This window comes from Loxodonta africana, unplaced genomic scaffold (genome assembly GCF_030014295.1).
Source record: "Loxodonta africana isolate mLoxAfr1 unplaced genomic scaffold, mLoxAfr1.hap2 scaffold_800, whole genome shotgun sequence".
Lineage (NCBI taxonomy): Eukaryota > Metazoa > Chordata > Mammalia > Proboscidea > Elephantidae > Loxodonta > Loxodonta africana.
In genome coordinates this window covers 1-12883 of record NW_026975540.1, presented here as the reverse complement: position 1 = coordinate 12883, position 12883 = coordinate 1, and the positions used below count along the sequence as shown (strand labels likewise).

Genomic DNA, 12883 nt, shown 5'->3' with positions numbered 1-12883 from the left:
AGGTTGTAATCCGCTACATCACCAGGACTCCTTTCTTGTAATAAGTCAGATAAATTGATAAGCTTATATTCCAGCTATGTATTTAGTGCATGAAATATGTCAAAGAGAATTATGTAATGTTTAAAATTTTAAAATGTAAATTGATCAAAAATTATAATAAATTCTAAATAAGTAAGATAAAGTGACAGCTCCAGATCTCAGTAGGGTTTTAAATGCCTTTGAGACCAGTTGGTTCTCCTGTTTTCACCCATTCTCAACGGCACAAACTCAGCATCAGTCTCTGAATAGTGATTATGATACTAACACAGTAGACAGTCAGGAGTGGTTGGGCTACTATTTTCACGTTTTGCTGGCTAATAGATTTAAATTATCTTTACTGTCTAATATTTCTTATCTTTTACTTTTGGAGAACGAAGTCAATTGTTCATGTTGTATTATGTATGGTACAGCCCAGAGTGTTTGTAGTGTTCAATACTTTAAATTTCTCACCACTTTCATCATTACTTTTTTGTATAGGAAACTCAGGAATCAAATATTTTATACTGTCCAGCAATGCTTACCTTGTAAGTATAAAGTGGGAGCCATTATAACCTTAAGGGAAATATCATTGATACAATGTTGGCTTTTTAATTAGGCAGATTTGTATTTGTAATCCCACTCTGCCCTTTATTGGCTGATGACTTTAAGTATGCTTCTTTACTTTCCGTAGCCTTGATTTACTCACCCACAAAATGGGATGATAACCCTCATCTGGAAAGAATATACATATATATATATACACGTATGAAACTTACTTCTGACAATGGATGAAACAAAGCCAATACTAACAAATATTGCTATTTTTTCTACCTGCCTTCTTTACTCACTTCAAGCTTCTAGACAGTTTGCTCAGATACGTTTCCTTCCTTCCTTTCTTCTTTCTTTCTATGCTACCTCTTTTTGTTTCCCTTTCAGTTTCATTGTGAATTCACAAACGCTAGGTTGAATTTCAGTGTTTATATGCTATTGGGGGTATGCATCTAAGTAAGCAAATTTACCTTCCTGAAATATGGATAATTCCTGCACTGCCTGCCTCACATGGCATGCGAAAGTTATTTAAAATAGTAAGAAAATATAAATATGTTACTTATTATCTATTGAATCCATACATCAAGCTAGATAATTTAACTGTCATGTTGAAGTGATAAATTTATAAATATAGATGTAATATTTTGTTATTAATGTAAGAACAGTAAGTTAGAAACCTAATATGAAGAGCAGGTGAGGATTTCAAAAGGATTGGTTCTCAGAAGGGTAGGACTAGAACAGTAATAAACAAAACGTAAAATATGTTCATAGCAGGAACATACAAAAGGTTGCTCCTACAACAGTGTTTAAAATAGAATAATGTATATTTGATTAGACAATCATTTATGGGAATAAGAAGATTAAGAAAATTTATCCTTACCTGCAAAATCTTAGAACCAAAAAACCAAACCAAACCCAGTGCCGTCCAGTCAATTCCTACTCATGGCGACCCTATAGGACAGAGTAGAACTGCCCCATAGAGTTTCCAAGGAGTGCCTGGCAGATTCAAACTGCCGACCCTTTGATTAGCAGCCATAGCACTTAACCACTATGCCACCAGGGTTTCCACCAAATCTTAGAAGCAGCAACATATTCATCATATTTCATCCAGAATATTCATGATGTCCTGCAGTCATGCATTTGAACTCATTTTTGCAGAAACATTCATTTTTATAGCTACTCACCTTCCTGGTGATTACGTCATTGGCTCCTAAAGACCAGAAAAAGAACCAAATGCAATTTGGCTCTCTGGACTGGGTCTCAACGAAGACTCTTAAAGTTAAACAAATGAATAGAAATATCTTAAATAAATAATATCTGCTATGCGCAACTGCTCGTGTGTGGTACCAGGAAAATAAACACTAATCAAGGTAATTTAATTCTCAGTGTAATGAAACCTCATATGGAAACATGGGAATTTTACTCTCCCTTGATAATTACATCATCTAGAATCATCTCATGTGAGATTTTTATCATAAAGAAAGGGTTCATGGAAAGGAAATGCCTGACTGGAGCCAGCTGTGGATTATTCTTAATTGCCTCTCCACTCTCACATTCCCAAAAGGAAGGAGGATATCAGGGCTTAATATGACTCAAGTAAAGCATGAGAAAATGGAATATGTTTACAAATGTCAACACAACTGTTTGTAAAATAATTAGATATTTATTAAATCATTTTGTGAGAAACAAAGTGGCTCTAATCAGACTTAAATAAATGGGTTGACTAATTTTTTTTGTAGTTGTTAATATTTGAATGTACCATGCAACTAGGTTGATGGAAGTTGCATATAAAAGTTATCCAAATCACTCAGTAGGATCATTTCAAAGAATCTGAAAAAGTTAGGAAAATAAATTTGAAATACTGTGGCACTATGAGTCAACCAGAATTATAGAGCATTCAGTTAATTGGAGTAGAAAAGAACTGAAGGTATCATTTTCAAATCGATTGTTGTTGTTAGGTGCCATCAAGTCTGTTCTGACTCATAGCCAACCTATGTATCACAGAACAAAACACTGCTGCTCCTGTGCCATTCTTACAATCGTTACTATGCTTGAGCCCATTGTCGCACCCACTGTGTCAATCTATTTCTTTGAGGGTCTTCCTTTTTTTCCGCTGATCCTGTACTTTACCAAGCATGATGTCCTTCTCCAGGAACTGATCTTTCCTGACAACATGTCGAAAGTATGTAAGACACAGTCTCGCCATCCTTGCTTCCAAGGAACATTCTGGTTGTACTTCTTCCAAGACAGATTTGTTCCTTCTCTTGGCAGTGCATTCAATATTCTTTGCCAACGCCACAATTCAAAGGCGTCAATTCTTCTTTGGTCTTCCTTATTCATTGTCCAGCTTTCACATGCATATTAGGCTATTGAAAACACAATGGCTTGGGTCAGGCACACCTTAGTCTTCAAGGTGACGAATTTGCTTTTCAACACTTTAAAGAAGTCCTTTGTGGCAGATTTGCCCAATGCAATGCGTCTTTTGATTTAATACTATCTCTCTATGATTTTTATTGTGCTTTAAGTGAAAGTTTACAAATCAAGTCATTCTCTCACACAAAAACTTATATACACCTTGTTACATACTCCCAATTGCTCTTCCCCTAATGAGACAGCCTATTCCCTCCCTCCACTCTCTCTTTTCATGTCCATTCCTCCAGATTCTAACCCTCTCTACCCTCTCCTCTTCCCTCCAGACAGGAGATGCCAACACAGTCTCAAGTGTCCACCTGATCCAAGAAGCTCACTCCTCACCAGCATCCCTCTCCAACCTATTGTCCAGTCCAATCCCTGTCTGAAGAGTTGGGTTTGGGAATGGTTCCTGTCCTGGGCCAACAGAAGGTCTGGAGGCCATGACCACCAGGGTCCTTCTAGTCTCAGTCAGACCATTAAGTCTGGTCTTTTTACAAGAATTTGGAGTCTGCATCCCACTGTTCTCCTGCTCCCTCAGGGGTTCTCTGTGCTCCCTGTAAGGGTAGTCATCAGTTGTAGCTGGGCCCCGTCTAGTTCTTCTGGTGTCAGGCTGAGGTAGTCTCTGGTTTATGTGGCCCTTTCTGTCTCTTGGGCTCATAATGGCCTTGTGTCCTTGGTGTTCTGCACTCGCCTTTGATCCAGGTGGACTGAAACCCATTGATGCATCTTAGATGGCCACTTACTAGCATTTAAGACCCCAGACGCCACTCACAAAAGTGGGATACAGAGTGTTTTCTTAATAGATTTTATGATGCCAATTGACTTAGATGTCCCCTGAAACCAGGGTCCCCAGACCCCTGCCCCTGTACTCTGGGCTTTGAAGTGTTTGGTTTATCCAGGAAACTGCTTTGCTTTTGGTTTAGTCTAGTTGTGCTGACCTCGCCTGTATTGTGTGTTGTCTTTCCCTTCACCTAAAGTAGTTCTTGGTGATTTTCTTTTAGTTGTGATTTTCTTTCATTAACCATGAGATAGGAAAAACAGCTGTGGAAAATAGTTTGGCACGTCCTCTAAAAGTTAAATATAGAATTACATACGGCCCAACAATTCTACTCCTAGGCATATACCCCAAAAAACTGAAAGCAGAGACACATACGTGTACACCAGACAGATACGTGATCATTGCATCATTATTCACAATAGCCAAAAGGTAGAAACAACCCAGGTGTCCATCAAGAGGTAAACAGATGGACAAAATGTTGTATATACATATGATGGAGTATTATTCAGCCATAAAGAAAATTGAGGTTCTTACATATGTGATGACATGGGTGAACCTTAAAGACATTATGCTGAGTGATATGAGTCAGTCACAAAAGGACAAATATTATATGATCTCATTTATAGGAAATATCTAGAATAGGCAAATGCATAGAAACAAAAGTTTGTTAGTGGTTACCAGGGACTTGCGGGGGTGGGGAATGGGGAGTTATGGCTTAACAGATCCCTAAGTTTGTGTTTGCAGTAATGAAAAACATTTGGAAATGGATACTCATGATTGCACAGTATGCTGAATATAATTAACATAATGGAATTGTACATTTAAAAATGGTTAAAATGGCAAGTGTTTTATTATATGCATCTTACCACAATAAAACTAAAAAATAAAAAAAGGAAAAGCAAACAACAAAGGATGTATGTGGCCATACACATGGGGTCACTATGAGTCAGAATCGACTCCACAGCATCAGGATTTTTGTTTTGTTTTGGGTCAGGGAGTATGGGCTAATGAGAAAGAGGAAAGGAAAGCCCTGGGAGGTACAGATTGGGATAAGAATGGGATTTCCTATTCCTCACATCGTCTGCTTTGGGGCAGCCCTTCTTAAGTAATTAAGTTGGATGTACTTTTAGTGATAATCTTAGCTAAATGTTATTCATGTGTTTCCATTTAGCTTCTTTAGGGTTCAGTTTTCTCAACTGTAAAACGAGGGGGTCAGTCTTGATTTCTCTTTTCCAAATTTCTTTCATTCATGTACCACTTTCATGATAGCCAAGTCCACATTGTATCCGTATACTGTTGTTCACTGGAGATTTTTCTCTAAATTGACTCTCCTCTTTTTAAAAGGAAACTTTATGTCCCTTCCCTAAATGGAAAATAGTACACGATAAAATAAACACATACATAATAAATTATATTCATCCATGTGTCATCTGAAATCATTCATTGGTGTCACCAATGAGTGGTATGATTGCCATATGGCAGTTAAACACCCTTTTCACTGATCTGTAAGGTTTTTTTTCCGGTTTTAACACTTTATAAAGTCTGTTCTACTTTGCTCACATAGTTGAGATTTCTTGTTAGAATTTTATTGGCCTCCCCCATAAAACAAAGGCTAGTTTGGTTATTAGCATTTATTTTAATAGCTGAAGTTTGAACAGTCATTTTTTATAGAAATTTTCTGTGAATATGATTATATGATGTGCTCCTGTGGCAGCATTGACTTAGAGGGAGAAGAACTTCAAAACTGAAAAATCGTTTGGCTCATTGAACTAAACACGGAAAGAAAGTCATGAGATTCAGTGGTAGAGGTGGGGGTGAGGTGGGCTTCCAGCATTTTTCAGGGATCATTTTTTATGCTGCCTGTCCTAGGTAAGTTCTAGGTAAGTATTAGAATAAAACTGAGCACTAAATGTAGCACTTTGTAACCCAATTTTAAAAGTGTTTTGGTCTTTCTTTTTTAAAACAACGTAATATCTGCTTTTAGATTTCTTCAGAGGCCCCACAGTGTCAAATATCCGCCTGGCTGGTTTAGAGTATGTTCTGCACTTCACTGCACTGAATGGGAAGATTCACTTTCGAAGCTATAAGTAAGTCCGTGCTTTTGTAAATCCTCAGGGTTGGTGTTTTAGTGTGACTGTTTTATAGCGCTCAAACCTGGAATTGATGTCAAGTCAGAAGTTTGTTAGGAGAATTTGCAGAATAGCGGTGGCAGCAGCTCTGTGCTCATCCTCAGTTTGATCATCCACTGGTAACCCATACATCTGAAACCTTATTTTTCCAGGGCACCAAAGCCTCTAATGCTATACTCTCTGAGTCTAGAACACTAATTCAGCCCTGGCTTCCCCTAGCTTTATGCAGTAACTCCTTGTTTTTCCTGACTAGATTTGCAGCACTAAGCTGTACATCTTGTGCCAGCCAAAGTAAATCTCAAAATCCCGGGTCCAAAAAATGGAATATCTGAAGGGAACAAGAAGATTTAATGGCCAGAATCATTTTACCTTTTCTCTCCAGACTAGTTCCTCTGCCTCCCGCTTCTACTATGATGCCATTTATATAAATCTTAGCAAGCGATTTTTGTTTTTTTTTTGAGGTAAGCTTAATACTTTTTTCCTTTTTAAAAATAAAGTATTGCCACTGGCTGGTACAGACCACATTTTCCTAGAGAATACATTGACTTCTACAATCGCCTTTCTTTGTACAATGAATTCAGACTTTGATGCACATCTTGAGCTGTGGTGTGGCGGCGCAGCCTGCGAGCTCAGTGTTGACAGCGTGGTCTGTACAGTACTGCTTGTTTGTTCAGCATTTGTGGACTTCAGTGTTTCTTACATGGCTTTAAATTTTTTTGGGGGGGTCTCCTTCACAGTGGAGTACATCGAGGATCAGCTTATGTTCGGTGAACATCCAAATGAAACTAAATATTCACCTCTTTTGGCAATGAATGATTTCAATCTTTGTCTTAGCTGTATTGAGTCAGAGATAATTTATTTCTTCTTACCATATCATTAGTACTACGACTTCCATTTTTCTGTTTTCCTTTCATTAAATAAATAAATAAAAGGCAAAATGTAGTAAATACCCAAATGATTACCTGATATAATTAGGGATTTTATTATCATTTTTAGATAGTTGTGGTTGAGAGCTTCTGACATATGTTGTTTGAGTATCTACAGTTGATTTGGGTATTTCCAGGATGTGTTATACTATAAATTAAGTGGCTCCTATTTAGAGAACAAGAAATCAAAGATGAAAAACTGCTAACATAAAAAAATTATTTTTGAAAACTCTGCTAAATATAGAGACTTTGAGGATACAAAGGAGGTAGAGGTATAAAGATAAAAGTCTTTGAGATTGAGAACAATGACTAATAAGAATAGCCTAAAATTCCTTCATGGTGAACAATTACAAAGTATTTGCTTTTACCAGAATTTATATTTAGGGAAAAGAAAGATTTATTTGTAAAGAAAGAAACGAATGCAAAGAGAATAAAGCAAAATGAGCAGAAAATGAGCAAATCACACTTAAGACCCAGGGTAAATCGGCAGTGTCTACATATATCCATCCCATCCACTTAATTTAAGAAGAATATGATTTCTGGAATCAACTTTAGTTTAGCATGGCATCTCCCGTAATGGAAAAAAAAAAGTTTTATTTTTTTAACATCAGAGATCCTAGTGTAAAAGTTTACATAGGTGTATTCATATGTACGCTATAATGCCTGTTAGTTGTTAATTTGAAATAGAAAATGGGCAGCATGATTGAAAGCAAGCTGCTATGGAAAAAATCACTAAACACGTGGCTGAGCTTAGCATTCAAGGTCTGCGGTGCTTGTGCAGGGGAGGAAAAGGAGGCTGCAGGAAGTGAGCATCACCTCCAAGCCTGGGGACCTGGCGCTGGGCTTAGCCACATGACATGGGCACTACTTCTCGGAACCTCTTTTTCTTCGTCTGCATAATGTAGCAGTTCCATACAGGTCATCTCCACCCTCTGAGGTCTATGAGTCAGTAGTACGGGGGAAATGCACAGGTCGATGGTTCTCTAGAGAAGCTAAACCAGTGAATCGTGTGTGTGTATATATATGTATAAATGTATATACGTACACAGAGAGATTTATCTCAAGGAAATGGCTCACACAGTTATACAGGCTGGCAAGCCCCAAGTCCTTGGGTCAAAAGCATTTGGCTGAAAGCTTCTCCTGACTCACGTAGCTGCAGGGGCTGGCGAACCCAAGATCAGCTGGTCAGACAGCAGGCTGCTGGCTCAAGACCCAAGATGTGGAGGTCAGATGATGATGAGCCAGATGTAGGAGGATCCAGAGCGAGCAAAAGCCACCGAGTGTTACCAGATCATCTGTATATATTAGATGTGAGGCCCTCCCCACCCCCCACCGGAAACTTGCCTTATAACTGATTATCTGATCACATCAGATCATATCATGGAGGTGATTACATTATATCACAACATGGAGGATAATGATACCATTATGTCACTGACACATTACATTGTTACATAACTGCCAAACCACTGAGAATCATGGCCCAGCCAAGCTGACACACAACCTTAACCATTGCAGATGGGAACATGCTAGAGAAGGGTGTCTGATTTAAAGTAACATCCCAGGCATTCTCACATGGTGCAGTGCCTTGTCCTTACTTGCTTTCTTGGCTACTGCAACTTAGGCCTTAAGCAGTTTATCTGTAAGTGGTAATGCTTAGTATTCACACACATTATTTGTGAAAATTAATAGCGCTTATAAGATGGTTTTGAGCTTCTTAAATGAAAGGACCTCTGAACATGAAATTAATATAACTTTGACCTGACCTTCTGGGGAAATAAATAATAAGAATTATTGACCTGTTCCTGCACACCCTATAATTAATTCCTCGTATGTGAGTGACCATTTGTATTCCTTGGCGTCTTGTATTTACTGTAGGGCCTGACTATAGTCACAGCTGTTTACTGTGAAACAGACTACCAGGTATGTCTTTGTTGTGATATTGGCTAGGTTTTCCAGGGAGAAATATGCAATAACAGGAAGTAATTAATGTACCTTAAAAAGCAAACAACATTATAAGCAAGGAGTTTAATGAAAACAGAGAATGTCAGCTGAAGAGAGGGGTATGAGAGGGAAAAAAATCAGGAAGTTACATTTTGAACAAGAGTAGTAATACCAATCTTTTTCAAGAATTAGACAAATAATACAAATATATATATATAGAAATTGCCTCTTAGCATATCTACCAGTCAGAGCCCACCTGAGAGGGAAAAACTGGGTTCTGTGTGTATCTCTGCATCTTGTACCATACAGCCTTGCAGAACTGAATGTCACTTTTGATTTAGAATTTACAGGAAAAGCAAAACAAAGAACCTTGAGGTTAGGACCTGAGAGGGAGATTAGACATATGATGTAAAAATCATGGGCAGTGTTTAACTGGAGACGTGAAGGCCTGGGATGGAAATGACTATCTTTCAAAAGGGAAAAAGTGTAGTGTGTGTGATAGAATGGGGGTGAAGGAAATGGTTTTAATTTTAGGTTTTTTTTTTTTTAACAACTGATTATCTAATAGTGTCTTCATTGTGCTTCACATGATCCCCAAAATCTATTTATAAATTTTCTATTTCTATAGAGAAAATTAATGAATTAAAACTGGTGATTGAACATCTTTAAAAAAAAAAATATGTTGCCTCTGTAGAGACAGTAATCAGCAGGTTAGGTTATTTTTTAAAGGATTAACAGTTGAGAAGTTTAATTTATCATTAAAGAAAAGCAAATCCATTAGCATGAAGGATGTAATATTAATTTCACAAAAGAAAAATCAGTGTATTTCAGATACTGAACTCAGAACCTCTTGGCCTATAGGTACTGTTTGAAGTTGTTAGATTCCAACAAGAAAAAAGAGAAGTAGCATTTTTTGGTGTGTATTGGGGTGGAGGGGGATAAGAGATCTATCATATGATTAAGTATTGTTTGATATATTTTAAACCTATAATATAAATTATAGTCTCAATACTTTAGGTTTTAATAAAGGAAAAGGATAGGCCTCTTATTAGAAACTATATGCAGAGAAATGAAAACTGGCAAACGTTTTATTTCTGTCAATTTGATATGCCAGTGAACATACTCAGAGTAATGGTTAAGATAAGGTTTTCTACTTGGATAGTATGGCACCGTAACTTAATTCTTCAGTAAAATAGCAACATGGGTAGTTACACGTGTCGCTGTTGTTGGGTACTGTCAAGTTGACTTTCGACTAGTAATGACCCCATATGACAGAGTAGAACTGCCCCATAGAATTTTTTTGGCTGTAATTTCTACAGAAGCTGATGGCTAGATCTTTCTCTGTGGAGCTGCTGGGTGAATTTGAATTGCTAGTATTTTAGTTAGCAGCCAAGTGCTTAATTATTGCACTATGTGCAGTGGTGCTTGGGTGATATGAATCCATCAGGCGTGGAATAAGCTGTTCTGGTTGACAAGTTTTTCAGTTTGCTGAAAAGAAGCACTTCAGGTGGTGGAAAATCTTTTTAGTTGAAATTTTACATGTAATTTCCCTGATTGTTGTACTGTACTGTACCCTGTATCTTGATGAAGTATGTGAGTGTATCATTACATATATCAGTTATTTGGCGGTACCAAAAATGTGGATGCAAATCAGAAGTACATGTGATACAGCAGTCAAGTGGTCACTGCTCCCAAAGGGGTCTTTGAATTAGCTTTTAGGGAAGATGTTCTGATAGCAGCCAGTTATACCTTCTAAAAATATTTTCCCCCCACAGTGAGCATGAAATGGGCATTCTCTCTGATCTCTTCTGGAACCACTGTGAAGAGAGTGGCCTAGGGCTTTCATCTAGGCTGTCCTTTTGCCTGTGCTTGCCCCCCGTCAAGCCCCATAGTAATATTCACATTAATTAAAAAAAAAAAAAACTGGCATAGTTTTTTTATTGTCCTTGTTTTTAACACTTCTGCTCTTTACATATTCCAGGCTGATTTTTTTCGGAGGGAGGCTTGTTCAAGTGGGTATAAATTACTGTGTCCGCTACAGCATTTCTATTACCATCACTCCTCTGCAGCCAGTAGGTGCACCTCTGTGAGTGAACTGGTGGCTGGCCCGGAAGCATGTGACGCTCTTCGGGCTCAAAGAGCTGCACGTGGCTTTTGCACACTCTTCCTGCTCCCTGGTGTTTGCTGCTCTCCTGCGTATTCCTTACTGTGTTTTTCTCTTTGATTCCTTCTTCTCTTGTGTCTCCTGCTTCCTGTCCCACACCCTCGCTTTTGTGTAAAAAGGCCTGTCTTTTATAAACATTATTATTCAATCAACCCTTTTTTCCTTGTGGAGACCTGGCTCCTGTAACAAATTGAGTATAATCTTTAGGTCTTTAGCTGTTCTTCCAATATTACTCGCAAAAAGGATTTGCTTTCCTTTTGTTCCCAGATCCAGAGCTATTTTGGGCCTGTAATATCCATAAAGCTGTGGTTTTGTTATATTAAGATTTTTAAGTTCATCCCAATCCAGAAATCAGTAAATGTCTGCTATAGAGGAAAGTTTATTCTGAATGGGTTGATTTACCTCCCAGTCTTAGAGATATATAAGAAATTGTTAATCAAGATGTTTCATATTGTTCCAAAGATCCGATTCAAATTTTTATGCTAATTAAGTTTGGCCTTCTAGACATATTGTGTCTTTTCACAGAACTATAATTCTCTTCAACAGAAATATTTTGGGGGAAGAACTTTTTTATAAAAGTTAAGGCAGCTTTTCTTTTTTCCTTTTTTCATATAGGTTGCTGTTGAAGAAATCTGGTTGCAGAACACCCCGGATTGAGTTGGAAGAGATAGGACCCTCTTTGGATCTGGTTCTGAGGAGGACGCACCTGGCATCAGATGATCTTTATAAGCTATCTATGAAAATGCCTAAAGCCCTCAAGGTATATGACTCATAGATTGGTGTCACATTATTTGCATATCCCATTCATGTTTCCCGGAAGGATTTAACTGAGGCATATTACATTAAAGGACATACATAATGAAAGCAATATAGATATAATTGAACTCCCAGAGGCAAGACAAAGAGGAAGAAGCAGATAAGCCAGTTATGAAGGATAATAACAGAGTTGCAGAAACCAGGCATCTGGTTTATAAATAATAAAAAAAAATAATACAGCAAAACCACAACATTTTCTCAACTTTCTTATTAAAAATTTTAATAAGAGTAATAATCATTTTGGGCATCATGAAGCCTGGGATTTAGAGCACAGAGTGTATAAACCACACGTATGTATATGTTCTAGCTTTTAACCATTTTTTAAAGACAAGTATAAATGGCATCTGTGGAATGCCAATAAAGATTGAAATGATAGTTGCAATTCCTTAAGCTAAACACAGGAAATTCTCTGCGTGTCGGTTGTTAAGGTAGTCAGTAGGCTTGCTTCTCAAAGTGTGGTCTGACAATTGACTTGAGGATTGTTAGAAGTGAAGAATCTCAGACCTCACCCTAGACTTACTTAATCAGAAGCTGCATGTTACAAGACCCAGGGTGTTTTGTATGCACATTTAAGAAGAAAGGTCTGTATGGGCTATATAGCATTCAAGGGGTGCTCACTAATGGAAATGGTTAGTAAGACAGAGCATTTGTTATCAGTTCATAAGAGTAAAAAAAAAATAGAGACCATTAAATATTTTGGGTTTATTTTATTGTTTTTAAAAAAACATTCTTGTTTTATAGCCAAAGAAGAAGAAAAATATCTCCCATGATACTTTTGGTACAACTTATGGAAGGATTCACATGCAGAAGCAAGACCTAAGCAAATTACAAACCAGGAAAATGAAGGGGTTGAAGAAACGACCAGCAGAAAGGATAACAGTAGAAAAAGAGGAGAATAAATCAAAAAGAATTAAAAAAAATTGATGGAATTTAACCAAGAACTACAGTTTTATTTTATTCTTTTTAAGAGAATTATCAAGCATCAATTAGCCCATTCACACTTTCTTATAAAATTTCACTGTATATTTTTATAACATGATAATTTACCTAACCTATGTATTATGTATGTTATTATGAGCAGTAATGTACTAGTATTGTTTAAAATTTCCTATTTGAGCTGTTATACTCTTGTGTAGTACCATTTTTT

The 12883-nt window shown here is 37.3% G+C and overlaps 1 long non-coding RNA gene across 1 annotated transcript; it reads left to right on the top strand.

The window, feature by feature from the left end:
* Positions 1 to 5624: 5624 nt before the first annotated feature.
* On the top strand, positions 5625 to 12677 carry LOC135230153 (uncharacterized). Its single transcript, XR_010320808.1, has 3 exons — positions 5625 to 5844; positions 11536 to 11680; positions 12478 to 12677. It is a non-coding gene; the product is annotated as an uncharacterized LOC135230153 (long non-coding RNA).
* The last annotated feature ends 206 nt before the right edge of the window (positions 12678 to 12883 follow it).